General features: G+C 40.2%; 1 protein-coding gene across 2 annotated transcripts in view; it reads right to left on the bottom strand.

The window, feature by feature from the left end:
• kcna4 (potassium voltage-gated channel, shaker-related subfamily, member 4) overlaps window positions 1-9,941 on the bottom strand; it is a 135,245-nt gene that overhangs the window by 85,421 nt on the left and 39,883 nt on the right. The gene's annotated exons all lie outside the window — the stretch shown is intronic.

The raw sequence follows: 9,941 nt of genomic DNA, 5'->3' as shown, positions 1-9,941 counted from the left end.
GGCCTGAGAACGCCTTGCTGTTCCCCCAGACAAGCTGGAGGAGGTGGGTAAGGAGAGAGAGGTTTGGGCTTCTCTGCTTAGGCTGATGCCCCCGCGACCCGACCCCTGATGGATGGATGGATAATCTTGGTTGTCTCAACAAAAAGGTCTGCCTTCATCCAACAGATAAAACTGATTTTCTTTTATTATATTACTCTCTCTTCTCTTCTTGTCTGTGTATATATATATATGTATATATATATATATATATGTTATATTATTTTTCTTAAATGCAGAAATTTATACAGGAAAGCTTAAATAAGACCACACCTGATATGTTGATTTTTTAAATAAAAATTTAGACATACTCATTGATAAAAATACATATAGTGTGAGTGTTACGCAACCACTAAAATAATAATAATTTCAATAATACATATATATAAATAATATTAATAACACTTCTCACACATCTCATTAATTTAATTTTATGCTTTTTATTGCAATGAATAATTACCCAAAATGTAGTATTTTACTAACTTTTTTTTACATTATGCCACTAATGCTAGTGTTTTTGTTGTTGTTGTTGCCAATTACACTCAGCTCCATGTAGTTAAATGTAGTGCACTGTATTAGATATTCTGAAATAATCTTAAGGAAAAAAAGAAAAGCATCTCTTATTGAGAAAAAACAAGTAAAATCAAATATAACATTTTTATTTTAATATCAGAATCTGGTGTAAGTTGCTTCAGTTTCTTCCGTGGACCATTTGATATACTGCAGTAAACATATTAATGAGTTTTATTGTGAAAGGAAGGAGCAGGAAGAAGCCCTTTTCACGTGTGTGTGGGGTAGTGATGGTAAATTCGATTCTTTTTACTGAATCGAGTTTAAATGAGTCACTCACCAAAGTGAATCGGGTTGTTTGAGTCATTTGAGTCACTGAGTCAGTTGACCAGAGAGTGCAAAAAATTTACATTTCACTCAAACTTAATTTGTTTCTCTTTTCATGTAAATCCTACTGCTAAGATGACTGATTGAAAAAGAAAAACAACTATTTTTATAGAGCAAAAAAGAGCAAAAAAAAAAAAGATTTCTAAAGGGAACATTTATTTTTCTTTTTTTTAATTTTATTTTATTAGTATTTTCCTCAAATGTGTCAAATATATATTTTCTCAACTAAATGTCCACTGAGCTGTGTGCCAGGGGGCGGTAATGCTCCTTAACATTGGTTGCCAACCAAGAAGAAGAAGAAGAAGCTGTGAGCCAGGAGGGGGGGGGTGAGTGAGTTGTCGTGTCCAAATTCATGGGCTGCATCCTCCTGAGGACCCGGCCTTCGCGGTCTACGTGGGCCGGGTCTTCAGAAGGTCGGGTAAACGGCTGGGGAAATTGGACGGTCTAGCCTTCAGATTTGCGTCACCGCTGTCTCGGTGGAGTTTAATAAACTCGGCCGTCTGCTCCTTGCTATCTAAAATATAACAGGACACTGGCGTAAATTCTCGACCGTCTCATACTTCTGTTTAATCAGTTTTCTGTTTGACGTTTATTCAGCTGTGTAAAAACCAAGGAGGAACCCACCCGGGGGATTAATAAAGTTTTATTTGATCTAATCTAATCTAATAACTTTAATCTCAGCCAAACCGATTTACTCACGAACAAATAAAACACTGAAAAAAGCCCAACAATAACATTTTTAGGTTGTCTAAGTGACTTACATATTACGTTTAACCTGAGTAGCAAAAGTCCGCGGTGATCTGAAAATGATGTGCCGGGAGTTGTGCCGGGAGTTGTGCCGTTCTCGGCGGCTTCAGTGACCCTCAAGCTCCCGGCTAGCTATTGAGCTGGTGGGTAGCAGACGTCTCCGAAAACGTCAAACCACTTTTGCAAATATGCGATATCTTGATAAACCGAGCAGATATTTGATGTTTACACAGCTACTTTCTCGCCTGCAAATATGTTAAAAGTTTATTTTGTGACCCAGAAAGATTAGTAAGAGTAATTTTAAAGCTTAGTAGCGGCCGCCATTGTTGGAAACTGGAGTTTGGCTGGGCCGCGCTATGAATTCTGGGATATGGTAGGCCACGAAGGACACACCCGACCCATCCTTCAAATTCGGGGAAAAGGAGGACGCATTTGTCGGCTGCATTTGGAGGAGTCTACGAATTTGGACAGCCTTCGGCGTGTCGCTGTGACGTAATCGGTCTACGAATGCGGCCTCAGGAGGATGCAGCCCATGAATTTGGACACGACCAGTGAGTGATTCGTTTATGCTACGATTCAGCACAGGAGGGAGGGGGTGAGTGAGTCCTGAGTGATTCGTTTACGCTACGATTCAGCACAGGACGGGAGGGGGTGAGTAACTCAAATGTGCTGTTAGCATGTTAGCAGAGCGATGCTACTGTGAACTGAGGAGCTATTGTCTTGATGTGAGCTTCTACTCAGAGTTTTTTCTTCCAGTTCAGAGCAGAAATGTTTTTGTTAAGAAACTGGCTGTTGTTTTTTTCCACACAATTTTAATTATAAGCTAGATATATTTCTACTAATGAAATTAGTTTGCTAACAGCAACAGGGATGAGTCAGTGAGTCAGTTGGGCTTGTGAATCATGATTCACGAGTCAGTAAAGTGATTCTCGAGTATTGAACGATTCGTTCATGATTCGCGCATCACTAGTGTGGGGGGTTTCCAGTAGGGATAGGGCAGCGACAGCTCCTGTTTGTTTCTCATCAATCAACAGTCATCTTTGGTTTCTGCTCAAGTATAACAACAGCTGCTCCAAAGTAGAGCTGATGTCAGTGTCATACCAGGTTATAAACGCAAAGCAGCAGCTTGGTTGTCAAAATTGTATGTTTAGTAAAAAAAAAGAAAAAGAAAAAAATTTGTATTTAATTAGTCTAAAATCAGACAAATAACGGAGGTGTATGCCAAAAACAGGTCAACTCCAATTACGAAAGAGAAACTGTGATCACATGCCTGACAGAAACCTACAGCGGCGTGATGACGGACATACGCCGCATTAAAAAAAAACCAAAAGCTCCTCTGTAGCTGTTTTTAATGTTGATTAAACTCAAATTTAAATTCCTTCCTCATGAAGTGTTTGTTATTTTGGCTACCCCCTGTAGGGTGAAACATTTCACAGAACTGTTTTGTGCCACAGCTATTTGTGCTTATTAAGATGCACACTATTAGAGACAAGCGTCCTCTTTAAACGGAGCAGCTGTTGTATAATTCTCCACCTCAATAATTTGAGGATTTCCACAAAGTCTCCCAGGAGTTGAAGGCATTCTGTATGCAATCATAGCTGCAGCAGGCACAAGGCAATTACAACAAACATACTGACTGTTTTTAATCTAATTCCCTTATTAGGACTTTGGAGCTAAACCTGTGCTTGTTTACATTCCAGGTTTTGTTTGTTGGGGGGGCTCCTTTGGTATATTTGTGCTCCAGTACACTGCACCTGTAACGGTAGGAGGGCAAATATAGGATTCAATAATGTCAGCATGAGCACTCAATATACTGAGTGTCAGACTGTCCTGAGAGGGGAATTCAGAAGAGATCAGTGAATGTCATTAATATTATTCACTGTTTGCGATTTACAGTATTGCGTTCTGGCGCTAACATGCCACTGTGTCACAATTCTTGAAATAAAAGCAGCTGTGTGTGTGTTTGTGCACGAGTAGAGCAACCTAAAGCTGAAGAGAACCATGACTAACTTACTACAACACTGAAACACACACTGAATATGTCAGCAGAGATGTCCACGGCACTGCCACACTAGGCAAGGCGACCCATGCTGTGATCTGCCGAGGTTTATAACCGTTATTATGGTATACTGTGTGAAGACAGTTAAAAAAAAGAACACTTTATGAGCACATATCATAGCAACGAATTAAGTTTAATTTCACCCTTAATGGGTTGGTGCAATATTAGAATGAGCCATTTGTTGTGCAAGGAACTTTGGAGCGTATCATGTATGAAAAAAAGCAACTTCTCAGCAGGTGCAGAGTGGTTATTATTATTATTATTATTATTAGGTGTTGTTTGTGCAAACATTTGCATTAATTTGTATAATATATGCATTTATAACAAACATCAGTGCTCACCTATATTATACCCAAAGTGTAACAGTATCACAAGTACAATTAAAAAAAATCACAGTCATAGAAACGTCTGTGCTCAATCATTTACATTCAGATTTACTTACAAATCAAATCAAATCACTTTTATTGTCACATCACATGTGCAGGTACACTGGTACAGTACATGCGAGTGAAATTCTTGTGTGCGAGCTTCACAAGCAACAGAGTTGTGCAAAAATACAATAACGTAAAACAAGCAAAATATAAGAATGGCTAAATCTGAAAGTAATAAATATATGTACAATATATAAGAGCATTAAGTATAAAAGATGCATTCAAATCATTCAAACATGAGTGTAACTTTGCTTTTAAGTTTGAAAATGCTATTGAAACTGAACTGATTGAGTCTCATCATTCCCTATAATACTGCCTTTCTTTTACTGGGTGATTCTACAGAGTTCTCAGTAATACAGTCATCAGCCCAGGAGACAGTCTGCAATTTGTGATTTACACATAAACCACCAATGTTAAAGGGGAGATACCTGGAAAACACTAAATAACTCAGTGGTGGGAAATAATGGTTAAAAAATACCCACACTTTATAAATGAGAACAAGAGATTCCATTTATTTATTTGCTAAACTGAAACAGATCTAGGGAGAATATTGTCATGTAACTGGCCTCCCAGCTGTGAGCTCGCCAATAGGAGGCAGGACCATTTTTAGTGCCACATTGAGACACTGTTGCTCAAGGCTAAGCCAAGAGCACCACCGCAAACCTGCTCACATCCGACAATCCACCTGCGTACCCAGAAGCCATCCCTATTCACAATGCAAGAGCCCAGCAGCAGCTTTTCTGTTGGGAATGGATTTAAAATCATTATGGTGTTTGTAGAGAGCGCCCAGTAGAGACTGCCAGAAACAGAGCCCTCAGGTACAGCATTATGTGGGAGACAATTTTACAGCCCTGAAGCTCGAAAGGATATTAATAAAACTGTAGGGGAGGGACTGATAGAGCTAATAATCCAAATGACTCAACAGTTAGTTCACCTGTTTTTGAAGAGTCATTTTACTGTTTTGGAACAAAAATACGTTGTTTGTTTAAAAAAAATCAATTAATACACTCTCCTTTTGCCTTTTAAGCTTTAGCTGACCAGTCGCACCTTCTTACTACAGTATAATCAGGGACAATAACTCACGGCTGACAATCGGTGTATTTCTTTCAGGTATTTACAGAAAGGACAAGTATAAAAATACCAAGTATAAATGATTCTGGACTGATAAAACTGACTGAAAAAAATTATGACACCTATGACCACGATATGCGACTGTATGAAAGCAGTGACGCAGTGAGATTCTCTACCGCTGTCCAACAATCCTTTACGTGCAAGACCGGTGTCCCGTGACCTCGTTATTCTTAAACCAGAGCGCTTATTATCATGATGAGAGAGGTTGCAGTTTTGACGCCTACAGTCACAGACGACTCACTGAGTGCTATTCGTTTAAAAAAAACATGAGCGTGAGAGACAAAGGTGTGACTGCAGAGATCTACCAGCCAGAGAAGGACTACAGATACTAGTGTCTGGGGGGGAAAAAGCTATCTTCTATTACCGTCCTTACATTTTGATAGCGACAACTAACTAATGCACAGCTGTGAATCAAGAAGCCGTGCATAAGCATTTTCATTTATTTTAGCTTGAGACTTCCTGCCAGCATGTGCAAAGCAGCAAGGTTTTTCACACGGGCAGAACAACATCATCTTTATCTTGGAGTGGAATAAATTCCTCAAGAGGGCAAATAGGTGAGGACATCAGCAGCAAGAACTATTACTGCTGAATCAAGTTGGGAAATGAGACGTAACACCTTCTCATTACTTGCTACCTAGCTTGCACATCAACTGTGCAGCCTCCTGCTACAAATGCATTCATAACTCTTGTTTTCGGGGGTTTTTTTTACACAGGCAGTTAAATCTGTGCGAATAAATCTGTTCTCATGCATCATGGGTCTAGTTGGTCTTATTAATGTAGCAAAAATCAAGAGGCAGGGATTAAATATTAAAGAGTTCTCTCTTTTTTTGACATTATTGTGGAACAAAAGGTAAAAAATTCCTCTGGATCTGCCACAGGTGCAAAAATGTCAACTCAACCGTCACCTTTTAATTTCTTTTTAACTATATATGTGTGATTATGACAGATTGAGCTTGAGCTCTGGCTCCCTTGAGAATATTCTCTATGACACCAAAGTGTTTTTGTTATAACTTTCATCAAAATATTCCGGTCTAGGTGTCACAAGCAGCTATTATCATCAAAGCGGCAGCAGGAGCTTCACAGGCAAGTCACTTGTTACATTTTTTCAAAGGAAGCTGTCCAGGAAACAGAGTTGTTTATAAGGTGGAAACAGACACCACTTTGTCCTTTGCAAAGGATTTCACAGGTTATCTGATGTCATGGGCGCGTTTGTATGTTTTCACAAAGACCAACAGACCAGATGTGACCCACAAACGGTGTATGTACTGCTTTTTAGTGGGAAAAAATGGAGTGGTGATATTTCCAGACATCTCACAAAGTCCCAAGATTTAAAATTCCTAGTTACACTTGTTTTGTTTTTTTTACATTAAATTATCAAAATCAGAACTGTAGAAAGCCGCAAAGGGCAGTTTTGAAGCCACTCTGATCAAATCATCCACATCAACAAATTGATGCACAGCAATTCACGTAGGTAATCCTTTAACTATCAAAGACAAGTAGTGACCTACAGAGCTGAGAAAAAAGGTCATGTAGAAGTCCTGAAGTAGGCTGTGAGTAGCCAAGTTTGACACTTTTCAGCTGTGAAAATGTCAAATGCCTACTTTTGATGATCAGAAGTGACTGGCTTTGCAGTTCATAACATCAAAAATACATGTCAGTTATTTGATTTCTACTTTTACACATCAGCCAAAGATTCAGGCAGCTAACTAATCTCATAGATTTGCCAAGTGGCGACGTGAAATCACATTGGCGACATCTATCTTTTATACACAGTCTGTGAAGAAAGATTGTAAAAGACATTAAAGGTAATATCAGAAAACTTTAGCTGGGTTTTGATCCAAACCTAGACATAAAAATATGACACTTTGAGAAAAAAAAGCTAAATAATGCCACAGGGACTGGCTTTAAGAGAGTGCACAGGCACATGTAGCACGGTGCCTGGCTTCCTGTTTGCTGACACTAATCCAAAGGCAGCGGGGATTTTTTCTGCCTCTTGCTGCTTCTTGCCTCACACCCCTGCAGGGCTCTTACATCCACACTGGCTTTCACATTCGCGCGCACACACACACACATAAACATACACAAATGAACACAGATAGACTATAAATATTCAGGCCAGGATCGACGGTACGTGCAACACAATGTACGCCGGGGACATAATACACACTGTGCTCATTTCAACCCTGTCACTGAGCTCTCTGTCAGCACTTTCCGTTAGAAAAAAAAACACATAACTTGCACATCTGCTTATCTGATGCTGTTCATTTAAGCAGACTTGTCTATGAATGTGCTCCGTGAAGCCCAAACTCCAGCGGTCCCATCAACGTTTTCTGTGGTTCTCATTAGATGTGTTGGCTGCTGCGTGAAAAAGCCGAGCTTCAGGTGTTTTGTGTTTATTTGTGTCTTGGTCTGAGAGTGTGAGGTGCTGTTTGGAAAGCACATGTGTAACACAACGAGTCACATTACACCATGACAGACTGTCACGGTGAATTAAAGCTGGAACAGAAACGGAGGCAGTGGTCAGGAAATATCATTAATGCCACAACACTCTGCTTCACTCTAAACAAGACCTGCATTTGACAGAAGTGCCAGAATACGTTTACTAAATGCAGCTGAACAAAATCGTCCCTATTTTGGGTTTTTATTTCTGAATGAGCAGTCACTAATTGTCCAAAAGTACTGACCTGTGTTTGAATGACATAACCAATGTACAGTACAAAAAGCATGAAGATGGAAAAAGCAGCTGAAATCTGGGTTAGCTCCAATTACTTCCAAGCCAGCAGCCAAACAATCTATAAGTTTAGATGGTTCTGTCTTCTGTGACACTGACGTATAGTGACAGACCCTCTTATCTAATCTTTTAGCCCCACGACTTACTGACAGAACGAAGGGTTTACAGTCCAAAATGTCAAAATTAGAGCCATCTTCCTTTCTTAGAAACAAAATTTGACACAAATACAATTGAAATAGATTGTCTGCATAGGGCCCTATATTTATTATGATAACAAGTTTATATGTTAATATGATAAAGTGTCTCAGTAACTGTGTAGATCAGTTCCAGTCAGTGCTGTACTGTATGGGAGTGTTTAACACTAGATTTACTATCCTGCGCAAATTTGCGTAACTTCCCTAAACCCAACACCCCCTAGAATTACTGGCTTTTTTATTTTCTGGTGCAAGTCCCGAGGTGTTAAGCACCCCTGCTGAGATTTTCACAGGTCGTCAGCTCGTTTCTCCTACAGCTTTTGTTGTGCAAACCACCCATTATCCTTGAGGCCTGGCACATTTGCATTTGCTCACTCAGAGTTGCTCAGATCCAAGGCAGGCCAAACCTCTGTGTTACAACTTTCAGAAATGCCTGGTAGAAATGCTTCAACTTACTCATGAGATTTTGACCACATTTCTTGCGGAAGTCACAACTATACTGAATGCATGACCGTTGTTGCCAGCTGCAAGAAATGCTTGGTAGGGAACAGCTGTTCCCTACCAAGGTTCGTTGTCCATTCACACAGTATATTGCAACCAAGCCAGACAAATTTGGGATCAAGTTCTGGATGGCCACGGATTTGGACACCAAATATGTCTGCAGTGCATCTCCTTACTTGGGAAAGGACCCCAGTCGTCAGAAGGGAGAGAGGCTGGCAGAGAACGTGGTCATGAAACTGATGGAGCCGTTTTTGGATGATGGGAGAAATGTCACAACGGACAGTTTCTTTACTTCACTGTCACAGACTGCTGCAGCGCAAAACAACGTTACTGGGCACGGTGAATAAAGTCTGGCGTGAACTTCCTCAACTTGCAAAAGATACTGCAAAGCGAGAGGTATTCTCCACTTCAGTGCTTAGAAGTGGCAGTGTCTCCTTGACAATTTATGCACCTAAAAAAACCAAGACTGTGTGTGTTCTAAGTTCCATGCACCAAGACGTGACGATCGGTGACGGCAGAAAGAGGAAACTCAACACGATAACAGACTATAACCACATGAAGGTATGTGAATGTGTGTACAATTTTACACCAGTGCTACAATGTTTTCTGATGTGTGCTATACAGGCCTATAGAAAAAAATATACTCATGACTCTCTCTGCTTTTACAGTGTGGTGTAGACCTGTTGGACCAAATGGCATGGATGTATTCCGTAAGATCAGCAACACGCAGGTGGTCAGTAGCGGTTTTCTACAATATGCTGGACGTGGCGGCGGTGAATGCCTACATTTTGTACAAGGCATGTACAGGGTGGACAGGCAAAAGAAGATTGTTTCTGAGTCTTCTAGCTCAGCAACTTCGTTGCCGATTCATGCAGCACAAGGAAATATTACAACGCAGACAACGCAGTGCCAGGTGCAAGAGAGCTGCAACAGGAATCGCAGCAGGTTTACCTGTGCAACATGTCAGAAATTCACCTGTGCCAAATGCAGGGATGATGGACACTGGGTCTGCAAACGCTGTAAAGTTTGAAACACTTTGAAATAAAACAGACTTGTGTACCCATATATTGTGAATGTGTGTCTTTTGTATGTAGGTTGTAACACAGAGGTTTGGCCTGCCTTGGATCTGAGTAAACAAATGCCAATGTTGCACACACACACACACACACACAGCAAATCTGCATTTATTTGTCCCACAAGTGGAAAAAAGTGGA

This window comes from Pelmatolapia mariae, linkage group LG1 (assembly GCF_036321145.2).
Source record: "Pelmatolapia mariae isolate MD_Pm_ZW linkage group LG1, Pm_UMD_F_2, whole genome shotgun sequence".
Classification (NCBI taxonomy): Eukaryota; Metazoa; Chordata; class Actinopteri; order Cichliformes; family Cichlidae; genus Pelmatolapia; species Pelmatolapia mariae.
The sequence above is the reverse complement of the archived record's forward strand: the minus strand, read 5'-3'. Positions and strand labels throughout refer to the sequence as shown.